The sequence below is a fragment of the Oryx dammah genome, unplaced genomic scaffold (assembly GCF_014754425.2).
Source record: "Oryx dammah isolate SB20612 unplaced genomic scaffold, SCBI_Odam_1.1 HiC_scaffold_12, whole genome shotgun sequence".
In the NCBI taxonomy this organism is placed as follows: Eukaryota; Metazoa; Chordata; class Mammalia; order Artiodactyla; family Bovidae; genus Oryx; species Oryx dammah.
In genome coordinates this window covers 10,177,332-10,189,880 of record NW_024070196.1, presented here as the reverse complement: position 1 = coordinate 10,189,880, position 12,549 = coordinate 10,177,332, and the positions used below count along the sequence as shown (strand labels likewise).

Genomic DNA, 12,549 nt, shown 5'->3' with positions numbered 1-12,549 from the left:
ACGCCTGTCCTCTTAGTTTTTTATGTAATGATTTTATTCTCATGATGGTAAGCCTGGCTCTGAGAGGTCCTCATGGAGTTTGTGTCTTTGTTGGAGTTCCATAAATCTGAAGCTTACCTAGGCTTCGGTTATTCCACTGGTTTAAGGAAGCGACATTTACTCCAGATGCAAATGAGGATTGGCCGTGTTGTAGGCTGTTTCTTGCTGCCCTTGCTCCTCTCCTTGGATTTCTCCCGCAGGTTCTGTTTTCTGTAACACGGAAAACATTTGTTGTCGGTCTGTTTCTCACTCCCCCGCCCAGAAAAACACACACAACTCCCCCCTCTCCTCACAGCTATGCCAACAATTTCAGGAGATCCACATGCATTCTTGAACCTGGGGCCTCCAGGTTGAGAATCTCTGGCTTAAAATGAATAACCTCTTGGGCAACATATCCTATTGTTTGTTTCTCTGTGTTCAGAGGAATACATGAGTTTTCAAAATAAATGGACTCTTTCAAGATCTTCCAGGATTTTTTCCTCCTCTTCTGTTCATATAGAGCAGGACCTAACTTTCCTCATTCTTCTTTTTTTTTTTAATAATTTTTATTGAGGTATAATTGCCTTACAGTGTTGTGTTATTTTCTACTCTACAGCATAATGAATCAGCTGTGCATATACGTATATCCCCTCTTTTTTGGTTTTCTTTCCCATTTGGGTCACCACAGAGCACTGTGCAAAGTTGTCTGAACTATGCAGTAGGTTCTCACTAGTTACGTATTTTATTCATAGTGTCAGTAGTGTATATAGGTCAATCCCAATCTGCCAGTTCACCTCATCCCTCTTCCCCACTTGGTATCCATAAGTTTGTTCTCTACATCTGTGTCTCTTTGTTTGCTTTGCAAGTAAATTCATCTATACCATTTTTCTAGATTCTATATATATGTGTCAATATACGATACTTGTTTTTCTCTTTCTGACTTACTTCACTCTGTATGACAGACTCTGGGTCCACCCATGTCTCTGCAAATGATCCGATTTCATTCCATTTTATGGCTGAGTAATATTCCATTGTATGTATGTACATATTCTTTATCCGTTCCTCTGTTGATAGGTTGCTTCCGTGTCTGACTACTGTGAACAGTGCTGCAGTGAACATTAGGGAGCATAGGTGTTGTCTGAGTTACGGGTTTCTTACTTCTAAGACAGGGAATTGGAAAACGCTTAATGATTGGTCAACAACTTTAATTGCTTACTAAATTTTATGGTAAGCATGTATTAGGTGCTGGGAGGCGAAGACAAACATTACAGCCCCAGATGGAATGTAAGTCACCATCTGGGGAGTTGGAGACGTGTTTTGGGAACTGTATCCCACAGCTCACATCCCTAACATCCTGTGCAAAGGTACTTCCTTTTCTAGTTGTTACCCATTTCTCTCGTCTAGATCTCTGAGGACAGAGATCTTTTTGCACATTTAGAATAAATCCTGGTACTCCTTAGGCACTCTGTTAAAATTTATTTGGTGAATTAATGGATTCAGTAAAATATATGGAGGTCGAAGAAGTGGGAAGGAGACAGAGAGAGATGTAGTCCCTTTGGCAAAGCATGGGGAGAATGTTCCTTGGATTCTTGGTGTGTCTTCTGCTGGCTGGAGCAATTCTAGCTTATGCGAATATCACTTCCCACTGAAAAGTGAGGCTTGAAACCTAGTTAGAGATTCACTTTATGAGGTGGCAAAAGCAGCTTGCTTATGGGTGTCAGACATTGGTGGGTTTTTTTTTTGGTTTTGTTTTTCGTATGCCTTCTTTTATGGTCCCGTCAAACAGTCATTAAACCTCGTTAGTGTGTACAGTGAGCTATCCGGTAAGACGGCTTCATGGCACAATGGCTACTATTTGTTTTGTGGAAAAGAAATAATTAGACTCTAAGCTTCGAGAAAATATTTAGGAGCGCAGCTGTCATTAGGTTAAATCCCAATTAGAGAACTTTTATTCAATTTATTTGTGAAAATACCCGCTCTGGGTCTTGCTCTTGGGTAAAAGGCTCCCCCCACCTAATGCTGCAGCTTCCCATTTTCTCTTATTTGGTGCTGGGGAGATAAGTACCTGATTCTGTTCTTCTGGGAAGTAGTGAGGGCTACTTTCACCCTGTTAACAAATCTTATAGGAACTTCCAAGCGGCGTTGTTGAGCCAATTATAATAGTTACCGCAGATGGGACTGGACCCATGCGCAGAGATGGAGCTTTATAGAATTAAGTGGAGGGCTTCTGGTCTGCACTCTCCCCCTTGCTGTGGCCGAGCTAGGCAGTGCTGTGAATGCACAGCTGATACCGACTGAAGTCCTGAGGTCTCCTACCAAGAGGAGATGAGATACTGAGTTTCAGATTGTTCCCCGAATGTGTGGGCTCACGTTTGGGGCACCCTAAGGGTTGCTTGGGGTGGGGCGGTTCAGTTCAGTTCAGTCGCTCTGTCGTGTCCGACTCTTTGTGACCCCATGAACTGCAGCACGACAGGCCTCCCTGTCCATCACCAACACCCGGAGTCTACCCAAACCCATGTCCATCGAGTTGATGATGCCATCCAACCATCTCATCCTCTGTCGTCCCCTTCTCCTCCTGCCCTCAAACTTTCCCAGCAGCAGGGTCTTTTCAAATGAGTTAGCTGTTCACATGAGGTGGCCAAAGTATTGGAGTTTCAGCTTCAACATCAGTCCTTCCAATGAACACCCAGGACTGATCTCCTTTAGGATGGGCTGGTTGGATCTCCTAGTTAGCTTGGATTAATGAACATTTTTGAGAACTTAATTTCTCCATTCTCTCTTTTTCCCCCCGACTTCAATTTCACCTTTGTGCACTTTTTTTTAAAAAAAGATTTTTTTTAATGTGGACCATTTTTTAAAAAGTCTTTATTGAATTTGTTAAGATATTGTTTTATGTTTTGTTTTTTTGGGCCCTGAGGCATGTGGGATCTTGTCTCCCTCACCAGGGATTGAACTGCAGCCCCCTCCCATTGAAGCATGGAGTCCTAACCACTGGACCACCTGGGAAGTCCCATCCTTGTCCACTTTCACTCTCACTCCCAGCTTTTTGTTTCTGTTTGGGCTTCACATAAGAGTCTGTGCTCTGCTATGGGGAAGAGTATTTCTGCCAACAAGGGTGATTTTGTAGAAACACTTCCTGTGGATGTCTGGCCCCACCTGAGCCATGCGTTTCCTTGACAACTGATCTCCATACACCACCTAAAGAGGCTGATGTTTGTCTTGAACGTGGTGAAAGAGGGATATGTTGATAGTTCCTTTTAATGTTTGAGAGCAAAGAGAAAAATGAGAAAGGAGAGGAAATGTGAGAAAGAATAGTCTCGTGAGGAAGGAAAAATAATTATAATTCAAAAAAGAGGGGAAACTAGCAGTGAAATGAAACGGCCAAAATGACAATAGAAAGAAAATGTTTTCTTTTCCTTAGTTACTTATTTTTCTTCCCTAGGAATGTGAAATATGTTAACTCTGGCCAGGAGAGTTGCTAAGTCAGAAAAGGAAACTTTCAACATGTAATTAAAGCAAGAGAGCTCCAGATTAATTTTGGAGTTGGAAAAGGACCCCTGGTTAATCTCTGGAGATCACATTTTATCCAAGCCTCTTTGCTGTTTTCATAAAATCCATATGTACTTTATAGGAAACCTAATCCATATGTTTTGGCTTCATTTCCACTCAATACATTAAGATGTTGTTTTAAGAAAAGTGTTCATGGGCCAAAAATATTATCAAGGTCTTTTTTCCTTTGCAAACCAGAAAATTGCATTTCTCAAATGAAAAGGGTACTGTGAAATTCCCAAGGATTTTCAAATAGGGGTTTCACCTTAGAATGTGTGACTTTGCATTTGTTTTGTTCTTAAAGTATACAGTTGTCCCCTTGATATCTGTGGGGAGTTGGTTCCAGGATCCCCTGCAGATACCAAAATCCACAGATTTTCTAGTCCCTTATATAAAATGGCATAGTATTTGCACATATTCTATACACATTTTCCTGTGAGACTTCCCTGGTAGCTCAGATGGTAAAGCATCTGCCTACAATGCGGGAGACCTGGGTTCAATCTCTAGGTTGGAAAGATCTCCTGGAGAAGGAAATGGCAACCCACTCCAGTATTCTAGCCTGGAAAATCCCATGGACGGAGGAGCCTGGTGGGCTATGGTCCATGGGGTCACAAAGAGTTGGACACGACTGAGCAACTTCACTATATACATTTTCATGTATTCTTTACATCATCTCTAGATTACTTGTATTGATAATATAATACAATGTAAATGTTGTGTAAATAGTTGCCAGTGTGGGGAAAATGCAAGTTTTGCTTTTTGGAACTTTCTGGAATTTTTTTCTGAATAGTTTTGATCTGCTGTGGGCTGAATCTGCTAATGGGGAACCCACGGAGGGCCAACTAGTTGAGGATTAATTCAGGACATCTGTCACGAGCGCCTGCTCTGCGTCAGACACAGTGTGAGATTTGAGAGAGGTGAAGATAGTCCTGTAGGGAAAAGAAGAAATGGAGTGGTGGAGGGTAAGTGTGCTCAGACAGAAGAGGGACAGCTGCCGGGAGTTTATGAGCAGAGTTTATGTCCAGCTGAGGGGAATCTGGAAGGCTTCCTGAAAAGGTGACTTGAATAGGTTGTAGCATGGAGTTTGAACAGGTGGAGGTGTTTTAAGGGGACGTTTCAGGTATGAGGCATCATGTAATCAGAGAAGCAGCGAGTCGGTGTGTGTTCTGGGAACGCACCTCTTGTTGGAACGCGGGCGAGTGGCACGAGATGAGATTGGAAAGAGATTCAGGCCAGGTGTGGAGAGGTTGAGACTGCCACCACAGGACTTGGGGTTTAATTTTGGTGGTACCAGGGTCTCTCATCGTTTTGAAGTGAGCTGCTTAATCTGGCAGCAAGGTTTGCCATGGGAGCAGAGGCATGAAGGACCAGGTGAGAGGTCTCATGGAACGCTGGTGAGAATGGGGCATTTCCGGGGGTAGAGCATCAGTTTGTGAGGTGGAAGAGACAAAATCCAGGTGCCGGATTTGTAGGGTGCCTCAGAGGACGGGGCTATAAGTGATGCTGGGTACTCCATCTCAGGAGAATATTGGTGTTATTAATGAAAGAAGGGAAAAATGTGTTTGGGGCAAAAGTAAGATTGAGTTTAGTTTATAACATGCAGGATTTTAGTGGTTGTCTGGATATCTAGCAAGATCAGCCCAGCATTGGAAAAGACCCTGATTCTGGGAAGGACTGAAGGAAGGAGGAGAAGGGGGCAGCAGAGGATAAGCTGGTTGAATGGCATCACCGACTCAATGGACGTGGGTTTGAGCAAACTCAGGAAGGGCAGGGAAGCCTGGCCTGCTGCAGTCCATTGGGTTGCAAAGAGTCGGATGCGACTTAGCGACTGAACAACAAAGCCCGGCAGACAGTTGGGCTTTGTTGCTCAGTGATGCCAATTGCTCTCAGGAGACAGGCAAGTTTGAGGGCTAATGGAAGACATGTTTTCTACAAGAGTAAGAGGTCTGTTGAGAGCAGCTTCTAAGGCCGTAAGTGCACGAGTGTTCAGGAGTGGGTAGTTAGTCTGGGCCTACTTTCAGTGTTTCCTGAGTCACAGAAGAATGTACAGCAGGAAGAGTCAGAGCAGGCTTGCTGGGGAAGGGAAGGATGGTGTGGGCGCCTTCACCTGCGTCGTACATGGTTTGGTCATCATTGTCATACCTGATCTTCTGTTAGCTCTCAGCTGGGGTGGGGATGATCCTCAGAGGATCTTAGTTAAACTAAGTGTAAAGAACCCTCTTGAGTTATAGGGTCTATTTCAGTTGACCATGTTCTGTTATTTTTACATTTTTAATGTCATAAAAGAAATTTATGTTTATGATGTGACTCCCTCCATGCCTCTGCCCTGATCTGTTCGACTGGGGCCCTTGAACATTCAGAAGAGCCTTTGAGGATCATCAAAAAAAAAAAAAAAAAAAAGGCAAAAATCCTATATTACAGTGGTTTTCTTTTACTGTCTGCTTCATTTTGTGTTCTTACTGAAAGCGGCAATTTATATCAAGTGAGGTATATAAAGTTACTCTCAAGAAAGTCACTTCACAAAATATGTGTCATACCATAGTTATAATCTAAGTTATATTTATCTTGTTAAGGATTTTGGTTGGATTTTCAGTGTGATGGGTTTGCTCTCAAGGTCATTGATTCTGAGGGACAGCAGGTGATGAGGTTTTTTCCTTGTTTTAGCTTGTGTTCAGTACAACTTCTGGGGACCACAGGGTGCTGATAAATAATCACGTTTTGTTTACATAAATCTTTTCCTCTATGAGGATTCCTGTAACTTTGCCAAAAGAAGCATTTTTCCCTTTGAAGTAGGCTCAGAGTCAGCCTGTGTCTTTCTTTTTTTTTTTTTTTTTTAATTGTGCTGTGTGGCATGCAAGATCTTAGTTCCCTGACCAGGGATTGAACCTGGACCCTGGCAGTGAAAGTGTGGAGTCCCAACTACTGGATCACCAGGGAAATCCCTGTGTCTTTTTTTCTTGCTGAAAAAACAGAAGCTGTTGGAGATGGTCATGCATTGTGGTAAAGGCTGATGTCACGTTCCTGTTCATGAGTTTCTTCAGTAGACTTCCTTTATCCTTCTTTTTGTGTAACACGGGTTGCAAAGTTCTTGACTAGCCTATATCCCCGTCACAGGAACCTCCCAGGTGGCTCGCGGTAAAGAATTTGCCTGCCAGTGCAGGAGATGCAGGTTCGGTCCCTGGGTTGGGAAGATCCCCTTGAGAAACAGAATGGCAACCCACTGCAGTATTCTTGCCTGGAGAATTCCATGGACAGAGGAGCTGGGTGGGCTATAGGCCACGGGTTGCAAAGAGTTGGACGGAACTGAGTAACAGAGCAGGCTTGCTGTTTATCACAGAGCATTTAGTAGGATTAAATGTGAGACGGGCGTACATGTTTCCCTTCAGGTGTGCAGCGTAATCCCTAGATGTTAAATTATACCACGTGGAGAAGGGTATCCAACGGGGGTGGGGGCAGGGATGATTCACTTCTGCTAACCTTGGGACTGACTGTCTGACCTTGCATCCAGTGGATTTTCCCAAAGCTAGAAGAGTCTGTCGGCGACTGGTGGGATGGATGGTGGGATGGATTCCCTGTTTGGGCCCCACCTGCAGGCCAGCAGCAGCCATGTGAGTTCTGTTTGGGATACGGGGAGCCCGGCTCCATTCCTGTGGATACAGAAACCACACACCGACCTGGCTGTCTCCTGATCTCTTGTCATCCTTTAACGCCAGTGAGACCCAAGTGAGCAGCATGCAAACCATTTTTCACTGAGTATGAGGAACCTTCCAGTCTTAGCACACGCTTGTTGTTTAATGGGAGAAAGATTCTTTTTCAAAAAGAGCCCAACCTAAACTGCATCTTGATTTAGCTTTGCTGGCACTGGGTTGCTAGGCAGCCACCAGTTTTCATGTGAGAGAAAAAGAAATGTCTGAAACCCCAGCAACAACAATCAAACTCCTAAGTTTCTGTAAGTTGAGTCTGCCTGAGTTGTGATCACTCAGCGTAGAGGTCAAACTCTGTGGCAAGATTATTTTGAGAACTTTTAAAAGGTTTTTTTTTTTTTCTTTCCAGTTTTCATAAATGTTGACCTCCTTGGCATAGCCGTGAAAATATACTTTACTGCTAGATTTTTTTTTTTTTTCCTCTCAACAGGGCAGTGCATTTTCTGGAGTGTTTAGAAAGAAGCTTTATTATTCTTTTTAATTGGAGGATAATTGCTTTACAATATTGTGTTGGTTTCTACATATAAATATATATTCAAGAGAAAAAAGTGTTAGTCGCTCAGTTGTGTCTGACCCTTTGCAACCCCATGGGCTGTAGCCCGCCAGGCTCCTGTGTCCATGGGATTTTCCAGGCAAGAATACTGGAGCAGGTAGCCATTTCCTTCTCCAGGGGATCTTCCCCACCCAGCAACTGAACCCGGGTCTCCTCCGTTTCAGGCAGATTCTTTACCATCTGAACCACCATATATATATAATGTCTTCTTTCTTGAACACCCCCTCCCCCCAGCCCACCCCCTAGGTCATCACGGGGCACTGAGCTGAGTTCCCTGTCCTGCACAGCAGCTTCCCACCAGCTCTCTATTTTGCACATGGTAGTGTATATATGCCAACGTTACTTTCTAAATTCCTCCCACCCTCTCCTTCCCCACTGTGTCCACAAGTCTCTTCTCTGTCTGTGTCTCTATCTCTTCCCTGTAAATAGGTTCATCAGTACTGGTTTTCTATTTTCCGTATATGTGCGTGGATATACAATATTTATTTTTCTCTTTTTGAAGAAAGGAGCCTTAGAAGCACAGGAAACTTGCTTCTTCCTTCCTTTAAGGTGAGTTGGAAAATAATAATGACGTTGTCTGCTGTTCTTTTCCTTTGGCTCCAGCATGAGGCGTCTCTGCTGTGTTGTAACTGTGTAGATGGTAGGCAGTATTTCCCCAGGGGCCTGTAGAGTGGCTTGATGTGAGAACATTTGTGAGATAGGGGCCTTTCCTTCTGGAGCATTGTTGTGTCCAGTAGAGACGAGGCACTGGGACTGTCTCAGGAGGATGGTAGAGCTTCAGCACAGAAGAGGGAGATGGGGGAGATGATTCTCTCTTGTCTAAGAAACAAGTGAGTGGAACTTGCCGGAAGGTGAGTTTTTAATTTAGTAGAAGGAAGAACTCCATAGTGTTTTGCGATTTACTTGTTTATCTCTTTGGGCTGCGCTGAGTTTTTCTCGTCGTGGGGTTTGCGCTGGTTGCGGTGGGCGGGGCTGCTCTTCGCTGGGATGTGCAGGCTTCTCACTGTGGTGGCTTCTCTTGTCGTGGAAGCACGGGCCCCAGGGTGTGAGAGCTCGGGAGTTATGGTGCGTGGGCTTAGCTGCTCCTCAGCATGCAGGATCTTCCCAGACCAGGGATGGAACCCATGTGCCCCAGAGTAGCAGGCGGATTCTTAACCCTTGGACCACCAGGGAAGCCCCATAATATTTTTAATGATGAGACTATATTCCTGGTAGAGATGGATCTGAGGAGTTGAAGAAAAGCTGGCAGATGGCCGAGGTCTGGCCCAATCTGGAAGTCTTGGCCAGAGACTCTGGAGACGGAGAGCTGCAAAGACCAGTCTCATTGCTTGGAGCTTGGCACTCAGTCAGTATTGAAATAGTTAAAAATAGCAAGGAGGATTCTGATCCTTTTGTTCACCTCCCTTTTATGTTGTTTATATTCCCAGCATCATCCAGAAGTCTTGGAAGGGAAGATAAGGATCCAAGAGCTGGGTTTGTGTGGTAGAGCCCTGGAGAAACCACCATCAGTGCCTTTTCTTAGGGGGCAGCAGAGTGTGGGGTGTTTACTGGTTTTCACATGGACAAATCTCCCCCCACCCTACTTTAAATTTTCTTTGTAAAATCAAGAAACCAGCTTTCAGAGATGGCTCTTCCGTATCTCTCAAGCTCAAATTTGGTTTGGTTGAGAAGTCATCTCTCTTGTGACCCCATGAACTGTAGCCTGCCAAGCTCCTCTGTCCATGGGATTTTCCAGGCCAGAATACTGGAGCAGGTTGCTGTTTCCTTCTCCAGGGGATCTTCCTGACCCAGGGATTGAACCTGGATCTCCTGCATTGCAGGTGGATTCTTTACCAGCTGAGCCACCAGTGAAACCCCAAGCTCAAATGGAGAACAGTAACAATTCCAGCAGTCAGTATTAACAGAGGGGTGATGATGTGCTGGTACCAGGCTCCACTCCTGACTTGACATTTTATTGCCGTAGTCTGCACACAGGATCACAGAATGCAGCAGAGTGGGCTCGAGCACACGATTCCTTGGGTTGGAATCTTAGCTCCACCAGGTGTGTGACTGGGGCCTCGGGGCCCCCCACTGACCCTCATCGTCAATTTTCTCATCCTTGAAAGAAGAAAAGCTAAAGTATCTATCCAGTCAAGACCTACGCAAGGATGTTGGGAGCTATTTTACAGATGAAGAAAACGAGGCTCAGTAACTTGCTCAAGGGGCTGAGCTGGCGTTTGAACACAGTCTTTCTGCCTCCAAAGTCTGCTCCTAACATCTGTGCTCTAGCTGTCTGATGAAGTGTGCATAACTCTGTACATTTTATGTCAAACAGCAGTAGTGACTTATTTGTATTTTTGAACAGACTTTGCATTTTTTAGAACAGTTTTGGGTTTATAACAAAATGGAGAGGAAGGTGCGAAGAGTTCCCATACCTGTCCCTCCCCCACCCCGTCCCCACACATACACAGCCTCCCCAATGCACACACAGTCTCCCCGATGCGCGCACAGCTTCCTGCATCGTTGATACCCGCCACCCGAGGGGTCCATCTGTTAGAACTGAGGAACCCACCTGGACACATCATTATCACCAGAGTTTATTCAGGGTTCATTCATGGTGTTGTTCCTTCTTCAGTCAGTTCAGTCACTCAGTCATGTCCAACTCTTTGTGACCCTGTGGACTGCAGCACGCCAGGCCCCCCGTCCATCACCAACTCCTGGAGATTGCTCAAACTTATGTCTGTCGAGTCGGTGATGCCATCCTACCATCTTCTTCTCTGTTGTCCCCTTCTCTTCCTGCCTTCAATCTTTCCCAGCATCAGTATCTTTTCCAATGAGTCTTCTTCACAGCAAGTGGCCAAATAGTCGAGCTTCAGCATCAGTGCTTTCAAGGAATATTCAGGACTGTACCTTCTTGGGTTTGGCCAAACACGTTACGAGCTTTATTCATCATAACCATCGGCGTGTTTTCATGGTTCTGGATATCTTGTGCTCAGCCTGTTCATCCCTTCCCTCCCCTACATCCTCCACCCCCAGCCCAGCCAACACTGATTACTGTCTTCACAAGGCTGCCTTTTTCAGAACGTCATGTAGTTAGACTCATCCAGTATGATGTAGTTTGACTCATCCAGTATGAGCCTTTCCGGATCGGTTTCTCTTACTTAGTACTGTGTGTCTGAAGCTCCCCCAAGTCTTTTCGTGGCTTGGTAGCTCATTTCTTTTTAGTGCTGACTTGTTTGTAGTTTGAGAGAACCAGGATGATTGTTCTGTAAATGACTCTTATGACCAGTGGGTATGGACTCCTCTTCCCTGACCTCCTTCCCACCCCTAGGATGGATTTCCTGTGACATACACCCCAGCGGACAGGGTCAGGCCTCTCGGCTTCACTGCTGATAAAAGCTCTAGCTAAGCCCTGGAGGTCATTCTCCTTCTCCTTTTCATCACCATCAAATTGAGAGGAAGGTAACAGAGGTTTCCCAGACCTGTTCCCCAACCCCCACACCCACGCATGCACAGCCTCCCCCATTATAAACACCTGCCACCCGAGGGGTCCATGGTTAGAACTGCGGAACCCACCTGGACACATCATTGTCACCAGACTTTACTCAGGGTTCACTCATGACTTATGGGAAACGGCCGCGCTGGGATTTGAACTAAGGACTGGCTGGCTCGGAAGGTGGGACTGTCCCATCTTCATCTCTGCTGCTGCTCCTCCTGATTTAAATCGCTTCCAGTGGAAGGCTTTGTGTTCAGGGCTGCTAACGAGCAGGACCATGATATTCTGATGCTCAGAACCAGCAGATCTGGAGTAAATCTCTTTTTATTTATGTCAACTCGGTGACATTTTGGTTGCAGCCGAGTCATCTTGGGATGGTATGAGAAGATACACAGTGTGAAGTGCTGGCAGTTTGATGAATTCCCAGATCGTTTATTCATTAGCTTTGATTTGGCTCAATTTATGTTTTGGTAATCTCAGGTAGTCCCTGCGTGTCCCTGAGTCCAGCTGCTCCTTGGGCCCAGTCCTTATGAAAACAGATCAAGTGGTCTGGTCAATGTAGCTTTAGGTAGAAACTGGTACTTTGAAGTCACCCAGATCGGAACCTGTTGGTCTCTTCCCAGAATTTTATGACTAGACCTTCTTTAACTTTCTTCTTTAGTTTTCTCATCTTGGACCAAAGTAGAAACCAGAAGTGACTTTCTTCTCAAATCTCACCTAAGGTCTTTTTTGCCAGGTAATTGATTTCCTAGGGCTTGCTCTCCAGTATCATGCCCCCGTTCTTCCTTGCATTCGCCACTGCGTATGTCTCCCAGCATGATGGGCCTCTGGTCCACCTTGAGGCAGCCAGTTGGCATCTTAAAGTCTACTCATGTCTCTGACATCCTTTCCCTCTGCTGCTGCTCAGTCGCTTCAGTCGTGTCCGACTCTGTGCAACCCCATAGACGACAGTCTACCAGGCTTCCCTGTCCCTGGGATTCTCCAGGCAAGAACACTGGAGTAGGTTGCCATTTCCTTCTCCATTCCCTCTATCTGTTGAAGGCATATTACATTAAGACCCACTTTGAAAATTTAAGGAAAGCTTTGGGTCCTTTTCCCAGAAAGTAGTATAGTATCTATACACAAAAGAGACATAGATACAGTTTTAGGAATTTTGGAGACTCCCAGGTCAAGAACCTAGAACCATAGGGAAAGCAAGAGCTACAGTATGATCCCTGAAGAAGTAGGGTCCAGAGCATTTCTTCAGATTC

At 45.1% G+C, this 12,549-nt stretch overlaps 1 protein-coding gene across 1 annotated transcript in view; it reads left to right on the top strand.

Annotated features, from left to right (window-relative positions):
* The window catches only part of ARHGAP10 (Rho GTPase activating protein 10), a 369,765-nt gene that overhangs the window by 254,096 nt on the left and 103,120 nt on the right, over window positions 1-12,549 (top strand). The gene's annotated exons all lie outside the window — the stretch shown is intronic.